The sequence below is a fragment of the Anomaloglossus baeobatrachus genome, chromosome 6, assembly GCF_048569485.1.
Source record: "Anomaloglossus baeobatrachus isolate aAnoBae1 chromosome 6, aAnoBae1.hap1, whole genome shotgun sequence".
In the NCBI taxonomy this organism is placed as follows: domain Eukaryota; kingdom Metazoa; phylum Chordata; class Amphibia; order Anura; family Aromobatidae; genus Anomaloglossus; species Anomaloglossus baeobatrachus.
Window position 1 is genome coordinate 577,220,718 of NC_134358.1, and position 20,747 is coordinate 577,241,464.

At 51.8% G+C, this 20,747-nt stretch overlaps 1 protein-coding gene across 7 annotated transcripts in view; it reads left to right on the forward strand.

Annotated features, from left to right (window-relative positions):
• Nucleotides 1–20,747, forward strand: part of LOC142244653 (uncharacterized) — a 158,167-nt gene that overhangs the window by 7,213 nt on the left and 130,207 nt on the right. Inside the window, exon 1 of one of the 7 annotated variants that reach the window (XM_075316926.1) lies at nucleotides 1,827–2,228. The exons of the other annotated variants lie outside the window; for them this stretch is intronic. The gene's annotated coding sequence lies outside the window, so the exon portion shown is untranslated. Of the gene's footprint in view, nucleotides 1–1,826; nucleotides 2,229–20,747 lie in introns of those variants that run through there. 7 annotated transcript variants of the gene reach the window in all.

Below are 20,747 nucleotides of genomic sequence, written 5' to 3' on the forward strand. Positions count from 1 at the left end.
CTGCAGTCCTCCAGCACTAAGCAGCCCTCTCCAGGACCCCGCTGTCTGCAGTCCTCCAGCACTAAGCAGCCCTCTCCAGGACCCCGCTGTCTGCAGTCCTCCAGCACTAAGCAGCCCTCTCCAGGACCCCGCTGTCTGCAGTCCTCCTGCACTAAGCGGCCCTCTCCAGGACCCCGCTGTCTGCAGTCCTCCAGCACTAAGCAGACCTCTCCAGGACCCCGCTGTCTGCAGTCCTCCAGCACTAAGCAGCTCTCTCCAGGACCCCGCTGTCTGCAGTCCTCCAGCACTAAGCAGCCCTCTCCAGGACCCCGCTGTCTGCAGTCCTCCAGCACTAAGCAGCCCTCTCCAGGACCCCGCTGTCTGCAGTCCTCCTGCACTAAGCAGCCCTCTCCAGGACCCCGCTGTCTGCAGTCCTCCAGCACTAAGCAGCCCTCTCCAGGATCCCGCTGTCTGCAGTCCTCCTGCACTAAGCAGCCCTCTCCAGGACCCCGCTGTCTGCAGTCCTCCTGCAGTAAGCAGCCCTCTCCAGGACCCCGCTGTCTGCAGTCCTCCAGCACTAAGCAGCCCTCTCCAGGACCCCGCTGTCTGCAGTCCTCCTGCACTAAGCAGCCCTCTCCAGGACCCCGCTGTCTGCAGTCCTCCTGCACTAAGCAGCCCTCTCCAGGACCCCGCTGTCTGCAGTCCTCCAGCACTAAGCAGCCCTCTCCAGGATCCCGCTGTCTGCAGTCCTCCAGCACTAAGCAGCCCTCTCCAGGACCCCGCTGTCTGCAGTCCTCCAGCACTAAGCAGCCCTCTCCAGGACCCCGCTGTCTGCAGTCCTCCAGCACTAAGCAGCCCTCTCCAGGACCCCGCTGTCTGCAGTCCTCCAGCACTAAGCAGCCCTCTCCAGGACCCCGCTGTCTGCAGTCCTCCAGCACTAAGCAGTCCTCTCCAGGACCCCGCTGTCTGCAGTCCTCCAGCACTAAGCAGCCCTCTCCAGGACCCCGCTGTCTGCAGTCCTCCAGCACTAAGCAGCCCTCTCCAGGACCCCGCTGTCTGCAGTCCTCCAGCACTAAGCAGCCCTCTCCAGGACCCCGCTGTCTGCAGTCCTCCAGCACTAAGCAGCCCTCTCCAGGACCCCGCTGTCTGCAGTCCTCCAGCACTAAGCAGCCCTCTCCAGGACCCCGCTGTCTGCAGTCCTCCAGCACTAAGCAGCCCTCTCCAGGACCCTGCTGTCTGCAGTCCTCCAGCACTAAGCAGCCCTCTCCAGGACCCCGCTGTCTGCAGTCCTCCAGCACTAAGCAGCCCTCTCCAGGACCCCGCTGTCTGCAGTCCTCCAGCACTAAGAAGCCCTCTCCAGGACCCCGCTGTCGGCAGTCCTCCAGCACTAAGCAGCCCTTTGCAGGACCCCGCTGTCTGCAGTCCTCCAGCACTAAGCAGCCCTCTCCAGGACCCCGCTGTCTGCAGTCCTCCAGCACTAAGCAGTCCTCTCCAGGACCCCGCTGTCTGCAGTCCTCCAGCACTAAGCAGCCCTCTCCAGGACCCCGCTGTCTGCAGTCCTCCAGCACTAAGCAGCCCTCTCCAGGACCCCGCTGTCTGCAGTCCTCCAGCACTAAGCAGCCCTCTCCAGGACCCCGCTGTCTGCAGTCCTCCAGCACTAAGCAGTCCTCTCCAGGACCCCGCTGTCTGCAGTCCTCCAGCACTAAGCAGCCCTCTCCAGGACCCCGCTGTCTGCAGTCCTCCAGCACTAAGCAGCCCTCTCCAGGACCCCGCTGTCTGCAGTCCTCCAGCACTAAGCAGCCCTCTCCAGGACCCCGCTGTCTGCAGTCCTCCAGCACTAAGCAGCCCTCTCCAGGACCCCGTTGTCTGCAGTCCTCCAGCACTAAGCAGCTCTCTCTACGACCTTTCTGTCTGTCGTTCCGGTGACGCTCCGGCCTCCACCTCCAGGACCCCGTTGTCTGTCGTTCCGGTGACGCTCCGGCCTCCACCTTCAGGACTCTGCTGTCTGTCGTTCCGGTGACGCTCCGGCCTCCACCTCCAGGACTCCGCTGTCTGTCGTTCCGGTGACGCTCCGGCCTCCACCTCCAGGACCCCGCTGTCTGTCGTTCCGGTGACGCTCCGGCCTCCACCTCCAGGACCCCGCTGTCTGTCGTTCCGCTGACGCTCCGGCCTCCACCTCCAGGACCCCGCTGTCTGTCGTTCCGGTGACGCTCCGGCCTCCACCTCCAGGGTTGTCGGCTCCTGTGATTGTGAGTAATGTATGAGGAGGGGGGTGAGGACTTCTGCATTCGGACTGTGCCATATTGTACCCGCGGAGCCCTTCTTTATTATGGGGGTTCCCTCCTGTATATAGGGGGTCTCCAGGCTCCATACAGCAGGGGTGGGGGGATCTATGGTGTTTTGAGAAGATGTATGGGTCTTCAGGGGAAATAACATCACAGGTGGAGGACACAGAGCGGCGGGAGGGGATTAGTGGGGTGCAGCAGTGCGGCAGTTCTAGGGTGCACATGGGTGCGTGTTCTGTATGGGGGAGGGGATTAGTGGGGTGCAGCAGTGCGGCAGTTCTAGGGTGCTCATGGGCACGTGTTCTGTATGGGGGAGGGGATTAGTGGGGTCCAGCAGTGCGGCAGTTCTAGGGTGCACATGGGCACGTGTTGTGTATGGGGAGGGGATTAGTGGGGTGCAGCAGTGCGGCAGTTCTAGGGTGCACATGGGTACGTGTTCTGTATGGGGAGGGGATTAGTGGCGTGCAGCAGTGCGGCAGTTCTAGAGTGCACATGGGCACGTGTTCTGTATGGGGGAGGGGATTAGTGGGGTGCAGCAGTGCGGCAGTTCTAGGGTGCACATGGGCACGTGTTCTGTATGGGGGAGGGGATTAGTGGGGTGCAGCAGTGCGGCAGTTCTAGGGTACACATGGGCACGTGTTCTGTATGGGGGAGGGGATTAGTGGGGTGCAGCAGTGCGGCAGTTCTAGGGTGCACATGGGCACGTGTTCTGTATGGGGGAGGGGATTAGTGGGGTCCAGCAGTGCGGCAGTTCTAGGGTGCACATGGGTACGTGTTCTGTATGGGGAGGGGATTAGTGGGGTGCAGCAGTGCGGCAGTTCTAGGGTGCACATAGGCACGTGTTCTGTATGGGGGAGGGGATTAGTGGGGTCCAGCAGTGCGGCAGTTCTAGGGTCCACATGGGCACGTGTTCTGTATGGGGAGGGGATTAGTGGGGTCCAGCAGTGCGGCAGTTCTAGGGTGTACATGGGCACGTGTTCTGTATGGGGGAGGGGATTAGTGGGGTCCAGCAGTGCGGCAGTTCTAGGGTGCACATGGGCATGTGTTGTGTATGGGGGAGAAGATTAGTGGGGTGCAGCAGTGCGGCAGTTCTAGGGTGCACATGGGCACGTGTTCTGTATGGGGGAGGGGATTAGTGGGGTCCAGCAGAGCGGCAGTTCTAGGGTGCACATGGGCACGTGTTCTGTATGGGGGGGGGATTAGTGGGGTGCAGCAGTGCGGCAGTTCTAGGGTGCACATGTGCACGTGTTCTGTATGGGGGAGAAGATTAGTGGGGTGCAGCAGTGCGGCAGTTCTAGGGTGCACATGGGCACATGGTCTGTATGGGGAGGGGATTAGTGGGGTGCAGCAGTGCGGCAGTTCTAGGGTGCACATGGGCACATGGTCTGTATGGGGGAGGGGATTAGTGGGGTGCAGCAGTGCGGCAGTTCTAGGGTGCACATGGGCACGTGTTCTGTATGGGGGAGGGGATTAGTGGGGTGCGGCAGTTCTAGGGTGTACATGGACACGTGTTGTGTATGGGGGAGGGGATTAGTGGAGTCCAGCAGTGCGGCAGTTCTAGGGTGCACATGGGCACGTGTTGTGTATGGGGGAGGGGATTAGTGGGGTGCAGCAGTGCGGCAGTTCTAGGGTGCACATGGGCACGTGTTGTGTATGGGGGAGGGGATTAGTGGGGTCCAGCAGTGCGGCAGTTCTAGGGTGCACATGGGCACGTGTTCTGTATGGGGGGGATTAGTGGGGTCCAGCAGTGCAGCAGTTCTAGGGTGCACATGGGCACGTGTTCTGTATGGGGGAGGGGATTAGTGGGGTGCAGCAGTGCGGCAGTTCTAGGGTGCACATGGGCACGTGTTCTGTATGGGGGAGGAGATTAGTGGGGCCCAGCAGTGCGGCAGTTCTAGGGTGCACATGGGCACGTGTTGTGTATGGGGGAGGGGATTAGTGGGGTGCAGCAGTGCGGCAGTTCTAGGGTGCACATGGGCACGTGTTCTGTATGGGGGAGGGGATTAGTGGGTCCAGCAGTGCGGCAGTTCTAGGGTGCACATGGGCACGTGTTCTGTATGGGGGAGGGGATTAGTGGGGTCCAGCAGTGCGGCAGTTCTAGGGTGCACATGGGCACGTGTTCTGTATGGGGGAGGGGATTAGTGGGGTCCAGCAGTGCGGCAGTTCTAGGGTGCACATGGGCACGTGTTCTGTATGGGGGAGGGGATTAGTGGGGTCCAGCAGTGCGGCAGTTCTAGGGTGCACATGGGCACGTGTTCTGTATGGGGGGGATTAGTGGGGTCCAGCAGTGCGGCAGTTCTAGGGTGCACATGGGCACGTGTTCTGTATGGGGGAGGGGATTAGTGGGGTGCAGCAGTGCAGCAGTTCTAGGGTGCACATGGGCACGTGTTCTGTATGGGGGAGGGGATTAGTGGGGTGCAGCAGTGCGGCAGTTCTAGGGTGCACATGGGCACGTGTTCTGTATGGGGGAGGGGATTAGTGGGGTGCAGCAGTGCGGCAGTTCTAGGGTGCACATGGGCACGTGTTCTGTATGGGGGAGGGGATTAGTGGGTCCAGCAGTGCGGCAGTTCTAGGGTGCACATGGGCACGTGTTCTGTATGTGGGAGGGGATTAGTGGGGTTCAGCAGTGCGGCAGTTCTAGGGTGCACATGGGCACGAGTTTTGTATGGGGGAGGGGATTAGTGGGGTCCAGCAGTGCGGCAGTTTTAGGGTGCACATGGGCACGTGTTCTGTATGGGGGAGGAGATTAGTGGGGTCCAGCAGTGCGGCAGTTCTAGGGTGCACATGGGCACGTGTTCTGTATGGGGGGGGGGATTAGTGGGGTCCAGCAGTGCGGCAGTTCTAGGGTGCACATGGGCACGTGTTTTGTATGGGGGAGGGGATTAGTGGGGTCCAGCAGTGCGGCAGTTCTAGGGTGCACATGGGCACGTGTTCTGTATGGGGGAGGGGATTAGTGGGGTCAAGCAGTGCGGCAGTTCTAGGGTGCACATGGGCACGTGTTCTGTATGGGGAGGGGATTAGTGGGGTTCAGCAGTGTGGCAGTTCTAGGGTGCACATGGGCACGTGTTCTGTATGGGGGAGGGGATTAGTGGGGTCCAGCAGTGCGGCAGTTCTAGGGTGCACATGGGCACGTGTTCTATATGGGGGAGGAGATTAGTGGGGTCCAGCAGTGTGGCAGTTCTAGGGTGCACATGGGCACGTGTTCTGTATGGGGGAGGGGATTAGTGGGGTGCAGCAGTGCGGCAGTTCTAGGGTGCACATGGGCACGTGTTCTGTATGGGGGAGGGGATTAGTGGGGTCCAGCAGTGCGGCAGTTCTAGGGTGCACATGGGTACGTGTTCTGTATGGGGAGGGGATTAGTGGGGTGCAGCAGTGCGGCAGTTCTAGGGTGCACATAGGCACGTGTTCTGTATGGGGGAGGGGATTAGTGGGGTCCAGCAGTGCGGCAGTTCTAGGGTCCACATGGGCACGTGTTCTGTATGGGGAGGGGATTAGTGGGGTCCAGCAGTGCGGCAGTTCTAGGGTGTACATGGGCACGTGTTCTGTATGGGGGAGAAGATTAGTGGGGTGCAGCAGTGCGGCAGTTCTAGGGTGCACATGGGCACGTGTTCTGTATGGGGGAGGGGATTAGTGGGGTCCAGCAGAGCGGCAGTTCTAGGGTGCACATGGGCACGTGTTCTGTATGGGGGGGGGGATTAGTGGGGTGCAGCAGTGCGGCAGTTCTAGGGTGCACATGTGCACGTGTTCTGTATGGGGGAGAAGATTAGTGGGGTGCAGCAGTGCGGCAGTTCTAGGGTGCACATGGTCTGTATGGGGGAGGGGATTAGTGGGGTGCAGCAGTGCGGCAGTTCTAGGGTGCACATGGGCACATGGTCTGTATGGGGGAGGGGATTAGTGGGGTGCAGCAGTGCGGCAGTTCTAGGGTGCACATGGGCACATGGTCTGTATGGGGGAGGGGATTAGTGGGGTGCAGCAGTGCGGCAGTTCTAGGGTGCACATGGGCACGTGTTGTGTATGGGGGAGGGGATTAGTGGGGTGCAGCAGTGCGGCAGTTCTAGGGTGCACATGGACACGTGTTGTGTATGGGGGAGGGGATTAGTGGAGTCCAGCAGTGCGGCAGTTCTAGGGTGCACATGGGCACGTGTTGTGTATGGGGGAGGGGATTAGTGGGGTGCAGCAGTGCGGCAGTTCTAGGGTGCACATGGGCACGTGTTGTGTATGGGGGAGGGGATTAGTGGGGTCCAGCAGTGCGGCAGTTCTAGGGTGCACATGGGCACGTGTTCTGTATGGGGGGGATTAGTGGGGTCCAGCAGTGCAGCAGTTCTAGGGTGCACATGGGCACGTGTTCTGTATGGGGGAGGGGATTAGTGGGGTGCAGCAATGCGGCAGTTCTAGGGTGCACATGGGCACGTGTTCTGTATGGGGGAGGAGATTAGTGGGGCCCAGCAGTGCGGCAGTTCTAGGGTGCACATGGGCACGTGTTGTGTATGGGGGAGGGGATTAGTGGGGTGCAGCAGTGCGGCAGTTCTAGGGTGCACATGGGCACGTGTTCTGTATGGGGGAGGGGATTAGTGGGTCCAGCAGTGCGGCAGTTCTAGGGTGCACATGGGCACGTGTTCTGTATGGGGGAGGGGATTAGTGGGGTCCAGCAGTGCGGCAGTTCTAGGGTGCACATGGGCACGTGTTCTGTATGGGGGAGGGGATTAGTGGGGTCCAGCAGTGCGGCAGTTGTAGGGTGCACATGGGCACGTGTTCTGTATGGGGGAGGGGATTAGTGGGGTCCAGCAGTGCGGCAGTTCTAGGGTGCACATGGGCACGTGTTCTGTATGGGGGGGATTAGTGGGGTCCAGCAGTGCGGCAGTTCTAGGGTGCACATGGGCACGTGTTCTGTATGGGGGAGGGGATTAGTGGGGTGCAGCAGTGCGGCAGTTCTAGGGTGCACATGGGCACGTGTTCTGTATGGGGGAGGGGATTAGTGGGTCCAGCAGTGCGGCAGTTCTAGGGTGCACATGGGCACGTGTTCTGTATGTGGGAGGGGATTAGTGGGGTTCAGCAGTGCGGCAGTTCTAGGGTGCACATGGGCACGAGTTTTGTATGGGGGAGGGGATTAGTGGGGTCCAGCAGTGCGGCAGTTCTAGGGTGCACATGGGCACGTGTTCTGTATGGGGGAGGAGATTAGTGGGGTCCAGCAGTGCGGCAGTTCTAGGGTGCACATGGGCACGTGTTCTGTATGGGGGGGGGGGATTAGTGGGGTCCAGCAGTGCGGCAGTTCTAGGGTGCACATGGGCACGTGTTTTGTATGGGGGAGGGGATTAGTGGGGTCCAGCAGTGCGGCAGTTCTAGGGTGCACATGGGCACGTGTTCTGTATGGGGGAGGGGATTAGTGGGGTCAAGCAGTGCGACAGTTCTAGGGTGCACATGGGCACATGTTCTGTATGGGGAGGGGATTAGTGGGGTCCAGCAGTGCGGCAGTTCTAGGGTGCACATGGGCACGTGTTCTGTATGGGGAGGGGATTAGTGGGGTTCAGCAGTGTGGCAGTTCTAGGGTGCACATGGGCACGTGTTCTGTATGGGGGAGGGGATTAGTGGGGTTCAGCAGTGCGGCAGTTCTAGGGTGCACATGGGCACGTGTTCTGTATGGGGAGGGGATTAGTGGGGTTCAGCAGTGCGGCAGTTCTAGGGTGCACATGGGCACGTGTTCTATATGGGGGAGGGGATTTGTGGGGTCCAGCAGTGTGGCAGTTCTAGGGTGCACATGGGCACGTGTTCTGTATGGGGGAGGGGATTAGTGGGGTGCAGCAGTGCGGCAGTTCTAGGGTGCACATGGGCACGTGTTTTGTATGGGGGAGGGGATTAGTGGGGTCCAGCAGTGCGGCAGTTCTAGGGTGCACATGGGCACGTGTTCTGTATGGGGGAGGGGATTAGTGGGGTGCAGCAGTGCGGCAGTTCTAGGGTGTACATGGGCACGTGTTGTGTATGGGGGAGGGGATTAGTGGGGTCCAGCAGTGCGGCAGTTCTAGGGTGCACATGGGCACGTGTTCTGTATGGGGAGGGGATTAGTGGGGTCCAGCAGTGCGGCAGTTCTAGGGTGCACATGGGCACGTGTTCTGTATGGGGAGGGGATTAGTGGGGTTCAGCAGTGCGGCAGTTCTAGGGTGCACATGGGCACGTGTTCTGTATGGGGGAGGGGATTAGTGGGGTTCAGCAGTGCGGCAGTTCTAGGGTGCACATGGGCACGTGTTCTGTATGGGGAGGGGATTAGTGGGGTTCAGCAGTGCGGCAGTTCTAGGGTGCACATGGGCACGTGTTCTATATGGGGGAGGGGATTAGTGGGGTCCAGCAGTGTGGCAGTTCTAGGGTGCACATGGGCACGTGTTCTGTATGGGGGAGGGGATTAGTGGGGTGCAGCAGTGCGGCAGTTCTAGGGTGCACATGGGCACGTGTTCTGTATGGGGGGAGGGGAGAGGTCTCTGCTGCCGCTTATCTCCGGGGAAGAAGTGCAGCGTTGTATCTGGAGACGTCAGAGGAAAATCATCCAGAAAATGTCCCCGAGACCCCGACAAATGTCTCCTGTCAACTCCCCGGTATATGGGGGCGCCACATAACGAGCTGCCTATAAATAACCGCACCTGTCACTGCCGGAGAAGCCACAGATCAGTGTGTATATACAGGGCTCTGACACCTCAGTGTATATATACAGGGCTCTGACACCTCAGTGTATATATATACAGGGCTCTGACACCTCAGTATATATATACAGGGCTCTGACACCTCAGTGTATATATACAGGGCTCTGACACCTCAGTGTATATATACAGGGCTCTGACACCTCAGTGTATATATACAGGGCTCTGACACCTCAGTGTATATATATATACAGGGCTCTGACACCTCAGTGTATATATACAGGGCTCTGACACCTCAGTGTATATATACAGGGCTCTGACACCTCAGTGTATATATACAGTTCTCTGACACCTCAGTGTATATATATATACAGGGCTCTGACACCTCAGTGTATATATACAGGGCTCTGATACCTCAGTGTATATATACAGGGCTCTGACACCTCAGTGTATATATACAGGGCTCTGACCCCTCAGTGTATATATACAGGGCTCTGACACCTCAGTGTATATATACAGGGCTCTGACACCTCAGTGTATATATACAGTTCTCTGACACCTCAGTGTATATATATATACAGGGCTCTGACACCTCAGTGTATATATACAGGGCTCTGATACCTCAGTGTATATATACAGGGCTCTGACCCCTCAGTGTATATATACAGGGCTCTGACACCTCAGTGTATATATACAGGGCTCTGACACCTCATTGTATATATACAGGGCTCTGACACCTCAGTGTATATATACAGGGCTCTGACACCTCATTGTATATATACAGGGCTCTGACACCTCAGTGTATATATACAGTTCTCTGACACCTCAGTGTATATATATATACAGGGCTCTGACACCTCAGTGTATATATACAGGGCTCTGATACCTCAGTGTATATATACAGGGCTCTGACACCTCAGTGTATATATACAGGGCTCTGACCCCTCAGTGTATATATACAGGGCTCTGACACCTCTGTGTATATATACAGGGCTCTGACACCTCTATGTATATATACAGGGCTCTGACACCTCATTGTATATATACAGGGCTCTGACACCTCAGTGTATATATACAGGGCTCTGACACCTCATTGTATATATACAGGGCTCTGACACCTCAGTGTATATATACAGGGCTCTGACACCTCAGTGTATATATACAGGGCTCTGACACCTCAGTGTATATATACAGGGCTCTGACACCTCTGTGTATATATACAGGGCTCTGACACCTCAGTGTATATATACAGGGCTCTGACACCTCAGTATATATATACAGGGCTCTAACACCTCAGTATATATATACAGGGCTCTGACACCTCAGTGTATATATATGCAGGGCTCTGACACCTCAGTGTATATATACAGTTCTCTGACACCTCAGTGTATATATATATACAGGGCTCTGACACCTCAGTGTATATATACAGGGCTCTGACACCTCAGTATATATATACAGGGCTCTGACACCTCAGTGTATATATACAGGGCTCTGATACCTCAGTGTATATATACAGGGCTCTGACACCTCAGTGTATATATACAGGGCTCTGACCCCTCAGTGTATATATACAGGGCTCTGACACCTCTGTGTATATATACAGGGCTCTGACACCTCTATGTATATATACAGGGCTCTGACACCACAGTGTATATATACAGGGCTCTGACACCTCATTGTATATATACAGGGCTCTGACACCTCAGTGTATATATACAGGGCTCTGACACCTCATTGTATATATACAGGGCTCTGACACCTCAGTGTATATATACAGGGCTCTGACACCACAGTGTATATATACAGGGCTCTGACACCTCATTGTATATATACAGGGCTCTGACACCTCAGTGTATATATACAGGGCTCTGACACCTCAGTGTATATATACAGGGCTCTGACACCTCATTGTATATATACAGGGCTCTGACACCTCAGTGTATATATACAGGGCTCTGACACCTCAGTGTATATATACAGGGCTCTGACACCTCAGTATATATATACAGGGCTCTGACACCTCATTGTATATATATAGGGCTCTGACACCTCAGTGTATATATACAGGGCTCTGACACCTCAGTGTATATATACAGGGCTCTGACACCTCAGTGTATATATATATACAGGGCTCTGACACCTCAGTGTATATATATACAGGGCTCTGACACCTCAGTGTATATATACAGGGCTCTGACACCTCAGTGTATATATATACAGGGCTCTGACACCTCAGTATATATATACAGGGCTCTGACACCTCAGTGTATATATACAGGGCTCTGACACCTCAGTGTATATATATACAGGGCTCTGACACCTCAGTATATATATACAGGGCTCTGACACCTCAGTGTATATATACAGGGCTCTGACACCTCAGTGTATATATACAGGGCTCTGACACCTCAGTGTATATATACAGGGCTCTGACACCTCAGTATATATATACAGGGCTCTGACACCTCAGTGTATATATACAGTTCTCTGACACCTCAGTATATATATACAGGCCTCTGACACCTCAGTGTATATATACAGGCCTCTGACACCTCAGTGTATATATACAGGGCTCTGACACCTCAGTGTATATATATATACAGGGCTCTGACACCTCAGTGTATATATATAGGGCTCTGACACCTCAGTGTATATATACAGGGCTCTGACACCTCAGTGTATATATACAGGGCTCTGACACCTCAGTGTATATATACAGGGCTCTGACCCCTCAGTGTGTATATACAGGGCTCTGACACCTCAGTATATATATACAGGGCTCTGACACCTCAGTGTATATATACAGGGCTCTGACACCTCAGTGTATATATACAGGGCTCTGACACCTCAGTGTATATATATACAGGGCTCTGACACCTCAGTATATATATACAGGGCTCTGACACCTCAGTGTATATATATACAGGGCTCTGACACCTCAGTGTATATATACAGGGCTCTGACACCTCAGTGTATATATATATACAGGGCTCTGACACCTCAGTGTATATATATAGGGCTCTGACACCTCAGTGTATATATACAGGGCTCTGACACCTCAGTATATATATATATATAGGGCTCTGACACCTCAGTGTATATATACAGGGCTCTGACACCTCTGTGTATATATACAGGGCTCTGACACCTCTATGTATATATACAGGGCTCTGACACCTCAGTGTATATATACAGGGCTCTGACACCTCATTGTATATATACAGGGCTCTGACACCTCAGTGTATATATACAGGGCTCTGACACCTCAGTGTATATATACAGGGCTCTGACACCTCAGTATATATATACAGGGCTCTGACACCTCAGTGTATATATATACAGGGCTCTGATACCTCAGTGTATATATATACAGGGCTCTGACACCTCAGTGTATATATACAGGGCTCTGACACCTCAGTGTATATATATATACAGGGCTCTGACACCTCAGTGTATATATACAGGACTCTGACACCTCAGTGTATATATACAGGGCTCTGACACCTCAGTGTATATATACAGGGCTCTGACACCTCAGTGTATATATACAGGGCTCTGACACCTCAGTGTATATATACAGGGCTCTGACACCTCAGTGTATATATACAGGGCTCTGACACCTCAGTGTATATATACAGGGCTCTGACACCTCAGTGTATATATACAGGGCTCTGACACCTCAGTATATATATACAGGCCTCTGACACCTCAGTGTATATATATACAGGGCTCTGACTCCTCAGTGTATATATACAGGGCTCTGACACCTCAGTGTATATATATACAGGGCTCTGACACCTCAGTGTATATATACAGGGCTCTGACACCTCAGTGTATATATACAGGGCTCTGACACCTCAGTGTATATATACAGGGCTCTGACACCTCAGTGTATATATACAGGGCTCTGACACCTCAGTGTATATATACAGGGCTCTGACACCTCAGTGTATATATACAGGGCTCTGACACCTCAGTATATATATACAGGCCTCTGACACCTCAGTGTATATATATATATACAGGGCTCTGACACCTCAGTGTATATATACAGGGCTCTGACACCTCAGTGTATATATACAGGGCTCTGACACCTCAGTATATATATATACAGGGCTCTGACACCTCAGTGTATATATACAGGGCTCTGACACCTCAGTGTATATATATACAGGGCTCTGACACCTCAGTGTATATATATACAGGGCTCTGACACCTCAGTGTATATATATACAGGGCTCTGACACCTCAGTGTATATATATACAGGGCTCTGACACCTCAGTGTATATATACAGGGCTCTGACACCTCAGTGTATATATACAGGGCTCTGACACCTCAGTGTATATATATACAGGGCTCTGACACCTCAGTGTGTATATATACAGGGCTCTGACACCTCAGTGTATATATACAGGCCTCTGACACCTCAGTGTATATATACAGGGCTCTGACACCTCAGTATATATATACAGGCCTCTGACACCTCAGTGTATATATACAGGCCTCTGACACCTCAGTGTATATATACAGGGCTCTGACACCTCAGTATATATATATACAGGCCTCTGACACCTTAGTATATATATACAGGGCTCTGACACCTCAGTGTATATATACAGGACTCTGACACCTCAGTGTATATATACAGGGCTCTGACACCTCAGTATATATATACAGGCCTCTGACACCTCAGTGTATATATACAGGCCTCTGACACCTCAGTGTATATATACAGGGCTCTGACACCTCAGTGTATATATACAGGGCTCTGACACCTCAGTGTATATATATATATACAGGGCTCTGACACCTCAGTGTATATATATAGGGCTCTGACACCTCAGTGTATATATACAGGGCTCTGACACCTCAGTATATATATATTCAGGGCTCTGACACCTCAGTGTATATATACAGGACTCTGACACCTCAGTGTATATATACAGGACTCTGACACCTCAGTGTATATATACAGGACTCTGACACCTCAGTGTATATATACAGGACTCTGACACCTCAGTGTATATATACAGGACTCTGACACCTCAGTGTATATATACAGGACTCTGACACCTCAGTGTATATATACAGGACTCTGACACCTCAGTATATATATACAGGGCTCTGACACCTCAGTGTATATATACAGGGCTCTGACACCTCAGTGTATATATACAGGGCTCTGACACCTCAGTATATATACAGGGCTCTGACACCTCAGTGTATATATACAGGGGCTCTGACACCTCAGTGTATATATATACAGGGCTCTGACACCTCAGGGTATATATACAGGGCTCTGACACCTCAGTGTATATATACAGGGCTCTGACACCTCAGTGTATATATACAGGGCTCTGACACCTCAGTGTATATATACAGGGCTCTGACACCTCAGTGTATATATATATACAGGGCTCTGACACCTCAGTGTATATATATAGGGCTCTGACACCTCAGTGTATATATACAGGGCTCTGACACCTCAGTATATATATATATATAGGGCTCTGACACCTCAGTGTATATATACAGGGCTCTGACACCTCAGTGTATATATACAGGGCTCTGACACCTCAGTGTATATATACAGGGCTCTGACACCTCAGTGTATATATACAGGGCTCTGACACCTCAGTGTATATACACAGGGCTCTGACACCTCAGTGTATATATACAGGGCTCTGACACCTCAGTGTATATATACAGGGATCTGACACCTCAGTATATATATACAGGGCTCTGACACCTCAGTGTATATATACAGGACTCTGACACCTCAGTGTATATATACAGGGCTCTGACACCTCAGTGTATATATACAGGGCTCTGACACCTCAGTGTATATATACAGGGCTCTGACACCTCAGTATATATATATACAGGGCTCTGACACCTTAGTATATATATACAGGGCTCTGACACCTCAGTGTATATATACAGGACTCTGACACCTCAGTGTATATATACAGGGCTCTGACACCTCAGTATATATATATACAGGGCTCTGACACCTCCAGTATATATATATACAGGGCTCTGACACCTTAGTATATATATACAGGGCTCTGACACCTCAGTGTATATATACAGGACTCTGACACCTCAGTGTATATATACAGGGCTCTGACACCTCAGTGTATATATACAGGGCTCTGACACCTCAGTGTATATATACAGGGCTCTGACACCTCAGTGTATATATACAGGGCTCTGACACCTCAGTGTATATATACAGGGCTCTGACACCTCAGGGTATATATACAGGGCTCTGACACCTCAGTGTATATATACAGGGCTCTGACACCTCAGTGTATATATACAGGGCTCTGACACCTCAGTGTATATATACAGGGCTCTGACATCTCAGTATATATATATACAGGGCTCTGACACCTCAGTGTATATATACAGGGCTCTGACACCTCAGTGTATATATACAGGGCTCTGACACCTCAGTGTATATATACAGGGCTCTGACACCTCAGTGTATATATACAGGGCTCTGACACCTCAGTGTATATATACAGGGCTCTGACACCTCAGTGTATATATACAGGGCTCTGACACCTCAGTGTATATATACAGGGCTCTGACACCTCAGTGTATATATATATATACAGGGCTCTAACACCTCAGTGTATATATATACAGGGCTCTAACACCTCAGTGTATATATATATACAGGGCTCTGACATCTCAGTGTATATATACAGGGCTCTGACACCTCAGTATATATATACAGGGCTCTGACACCTCAGTGTATATATACAGGGCTCTGACACCTCAGTGTATATATACAGGGCTCTGACACCTCAGTGTATATATACAGGGCTCTGACACCTCAGTGTATATATACAGGGCTCTGACACCTCAGTGTATATATACAGGGCTCTGACACCTCAGTGTATATATACAGGGCTCTGACACCTCAGTGTATATATACAGGGCTCTGACACCTCAGTATATATATACAGGGCTCTGACACCTCAGTATATATATACAGGGCTCTGACACCTCAGTATATATATACAGGGCTCTGACACCTCAGTGTATATATACAGGGCTCTGACACCTCAGTGTATATATACAGGGCTCTGACACCTCAGTATATATAGGGCTCTGACAACTCAGTGTATATATACAGGGCTCTGACACCTCAGTGTATATATACAGGGCTCTGACACCTCAGTGTATATATACAGGGCTCTGACACCTCAGTGTATATATATGACTCGCCCACCCCAGGGCAATGGGACACCCTGTGCCGGGCCGGACTAGTCCGGTGGTAGTCAGTGGTGGCTGGGCCCGGCTCCGTGGCCCTGGTGGGTGTCAGTTAATATGTGGCTTGATGAATAAAGTTTTTGTGTTCGTGGCGCCACCTGTGGTATGCGGCTAATAAGCCGCCGCTGCTGTGTAAGGCCTCCGGGGTGATGATGTGGCAGCAATGGTGGTACTGCTCCCCACAGGTGGAGCAATGCCCGGGGCACTGTTGGTGCTTGTGAGTGTCTATGCAGATGAAATAACAGAGGCAACTTCAAGGGTGCAGTTTCAAGTTCTTTACTCACACTTCTTGTCACAGTACTGTAGGGGCCCTTGGACACCAACCCTGAGTTAGCCCCCCCTTATTAAGAATTTGGGTAAAAAATGATTCCATTCGTTAGATCTTTGTTAGATCCGGTTTGATCAACCAAAACTAACGTTAGATCTCCTCTACAAAATTAGATATTTACGATCTTTTTCAGGGGGGGGCTAACCCGTAGGTAGCCCCCCCTCTTTTGAAATTGGCCGTTTTTTGGATGGATTCTGATAGATATTCGTTAGATCCGGTTTGATCAGCAAAAATTAACGTTAGATCTCCTTTCGTTCCCGAGATATTTATGCTCTTTTTCTGGGGGGTCTAACCCGTAGCTGTCTGAATGCAAAATACTACAGAGACAAGTAGAGGCTGGGAAAAATCATTGTGGCGGTCTGGACTAGAAATAGGAAGAGCAAATGACCCCAGTAACAGCAAACGTTGCATGTGACCATTGGATGGATATAAGGCCTCTTTCACATGATCTTATTTTTGTCGTGTAATACGCTGTGTTTTTCACGCATGTGTATTTCACGATGAAATATACCCATTGAAACCGATGGGTTTATTCTCATATGCGTTAAATGCGTGAAAAACAAATACGGCATGTTCTATTTTGTAGCATATTTCGTAGCCCAATTAATACAAATCACTAGGCTGCGTGAAATACGACGGTAAATACGCAGTGACATCGCTGCATTTTTAATGCGCACAATACACATATGATCATGTGAAAGAGGACTAAAGGTAACATAATCACTACTGCGGTCTGCAGAGCGGCGTGTAGCTAGTTTCTGCTTATCTATGGTCACTGTATAGGGGTAATATTGGTCTTTGCATGCGGTTTATTCAGTCACAGTATGGCAGTATTATTTCATTACGATGTTAGTGTAACTCTGATCAGAGTGGGGGAAAGTAGGAAATCTTCGGTGAGTTCCCACATTTTTTTCCCAGAACTTGACCCCTGGTAGTACCTGTTCTGTAATCCAATGTGAGCATGTGATGTATGGTTCTGAAGGGGTTTCCCTGGGATTTCCCCAGGCTGCAGAACGCTGGTGGGGTGATGTCACCCTGCCAGCGGGAAAGCTCAGGGAATCCTTACAGCACCACAACAGAGGGATGCCGGTGAGCAGTGCTCCCCTGCACATCGTCCTCTCGCTTCGCTGCAGCAGCACGGGTACTCATGGCCTCCCTTGCTGTCGGCTACCTGTGGGTCTTGTACTGCAGGGTTTGTCTGTGGTTCCCTGGCATTTCCCCGGCATAGGACACTGGAGGGGAGACCCCGCCAGCAGAAGACACCAAGGAACCCCTGCACTACCACATTCAGAGTTTAATTCCGGTTCAGACAAAACAGGTGTCATATTTAAGCAGTGTGAACTTAGCCTAAAAGCCACGTCACACTAAGCAACATCGCTAGCAACATCGCTAGCAACCTTGCTGCTGAGGCACAACTTGCTAGCGATGTTGCTGTGTGTGACATCCAACAACAACCTGGCCCCTGCTGTTAAAAAGGTTAATTTTTGCTGATCAAACCAGATCTAACGAATATCTATCAGAATCCATCCAAAAAACGGCCAATTTCAAAAGAGGGGGGCTAACCCGTAGCTAACCCCCCACCTGACACCCCCAATATCTCGGGAACGAAAGGAGATCTAACGTTAATTTTTGCTGATCAAACCGGATCTAACGAATATCTATCAGAATCCATCCAAAAAACGGCCAATTTCAAAAGAGGGGGGGCTAACCCGTAGCTAACCCCCCACCTGACACCCCCAATATCTCGGGAACGAAAGGAGATCTAACGTTAAATTTTGCTGATCAAACCGGATCTAACGAATATCTATCAGAATCCATCCAAAAAACGGCCAATTTCAAAAGAGGGGGGGCTAACCCGTAGCTAACCCCCCACCTGACACCCCCAATATCTCGGGAACGAAAGGAGATCTAACGTTAATTTTTGCTGATCAAACCGGATCTAACGAATATCTATCAGAATCCATCCAAAAAACGGCCAATTTCAAAAGAGGGGGGGCTAACCCGTAGCTAACCCCCCACCTGACACCCCCAATATCTCGGGAACGAAAGGAGATCTAACGTTAATTTTTGCTGATCAAACCGGATCTAACGAATATCTATCAGAATCCATCCAAAAAACGGCCAATTTCAAAAGAGGGGGGGCTAACCCGTAGCTAACCCCCCACCTGACACCCCCAATATCTCGGGAACGAAAGGAGATCTAACGTTAATTTTTGCTGATCAAACCGGATCTAACGAATATCTATCAGAATCCATCCAAAAAACGGCCAATTTCAAAAGAGGGGGGGCTAGCTACGGGTTAGCCCCCCTGAAAAAGATCGTAAATATCTAATTTTGTAGAGGAGATCTAACGTTAGTTTTGGTTGATCAAACCGGATCTAACAAAGATCTAACGAATGGAATCATTTTTTACCCAAATTCTTAATAAGGGGGGGCTAACTCAGGGTTGGTCCCTTGGACTGCTGGGACCACTGTCAGGGACCTCTGCCGTTTCTGAGGGATTCTGAGAGTAAAAGCCGGTACCCTTCTCTTAGTGTCTCTATCTTCTGCTGTCTTCCTTAGCCTTGCCTTTGATAGGATAAACCTGGCTTGGCCTCCACTACAGCCTCCAGGCTGGGGGGTCACCTGTCGGCTGATTACCCCTTTTCTGAAGGTCTGCTGTGGGTTCTGGCCCTGGGAGTCTACAACCTTCCCTGGGCCTCGGTTTTTACTGTTTGGAGATGATCTTTGCACTCCTCCAGTCTCTAGGGACCGTCCCCTGTCGCAGCTTGATCCCTCCACCGATGTTCTTGTGGAACAGGCCACCACAGCTCTAAACTGCCCCGGACAGCTATACAGACTACCCGTGGCCCTGCGACTCCTTCTGTTTTCTACGTGGTGTCACCTGGACCCTCCGAGTCCCAGGATCTTCACCAGGAAGCGTCTTTCTTTCCTTTCAGCTCCGGACTGACTTGGAGCTTTCTTTCCTTTTCCTTCTCCTCCTTGCCTGCCTCCGGCAGGCCTCCTCCTCCTTCTCCACTCTCTCTCTTTCTATCTTCTGTTGCTTTCTCTGTGCGGACACTCTGAGCTCACAGAGCTCCTTTCTTTTTCACAGCTACATGCTGGCTCCTCACTCTCTCACTCTCTGAGGTAAACTGAAACTAACTTGACCTTCCTCTCTTTGACTGCACTCATGTGGCACCTCCCACCTCCCCAGTTGCTCTGTTCTACCTTATAGGAGCAGGGATGGGTCTTACGGCCCCTCCCAGCATGCAGCATGGGAGGGTTGCCTGCCACTTTCCCTGGTCCCAGTGTGTTCCTAGCAATGGGTGTAGTGTGGATTTACCAGGGGACCGGAGTTCACTCTCTTCCTCTCCCAGAATGGGGCATCACACCGCTGGATGGGGTGCAATGACCTGTGGCGACGGAAGCCTCAGGGGCGCCACACTCCCCCACAGCAAATCCCAGCACGTCCTCGGGCTGAAAAACAACAGAAAATGTGGAGAAACTGCAAAATTTTCGTTATGCATAACATAAAACAATAAAACATTTCTTCCCTTTATGGGAGGCACATATCAATAAACGTTGCGAACTTCTTATAAAGAAACTTCTAAGTGTGCACTTTCAGTCTATTTCACAGTATGGGCACATCCCCCATAATTCTAGTAGGGGGCACAACAGGTGCAACTATATACATTTTCGGCTACAACAAGTCCAGTAGCCTGGCAGTTCGTTTCCTTCATTTTAAACGTAAGGCACATATACAACATACCAGTCACTAAGTCCAGTGGCCTGGTAACACAGGACACATCACATTTACCAGGGACCACATTCCAGTCTAGTGGCCCGGTACACATTCACAGGGGGGGTGACTTCTTCAAAAAGCACAAGGGGCAGTAAGGCAGGAAAGGGTGTCATCTTCAAAAAGAACATTAGGGCAGCACAAAAGGGACATCTTCACAAAGCATAAGGGGCAGACAGGGGCTATTTACAGTTCAGCATCTTCTTACTTCTTTACATGTAGGGATTCTTCTCCGGCTCCCCACCTGGCAGCAGGTAGACAGCGGTCAGCACAGTCTGCGTCTGCTGGTCTTGGCGGGCCGCGCCTGGCATGGCGGCGGCCTGTATTGGAGTCGCTGCTGTGACCGATTCTTGACGGGCCGCACCTGGCAAGGCTGCGGCCTGGGCTTGGCGGGCCGCATCTGCGGCGTGGATTAACGTCGCCGCTGCGGCGGGATCTTGCTTGTCCGAGCGGGGTATC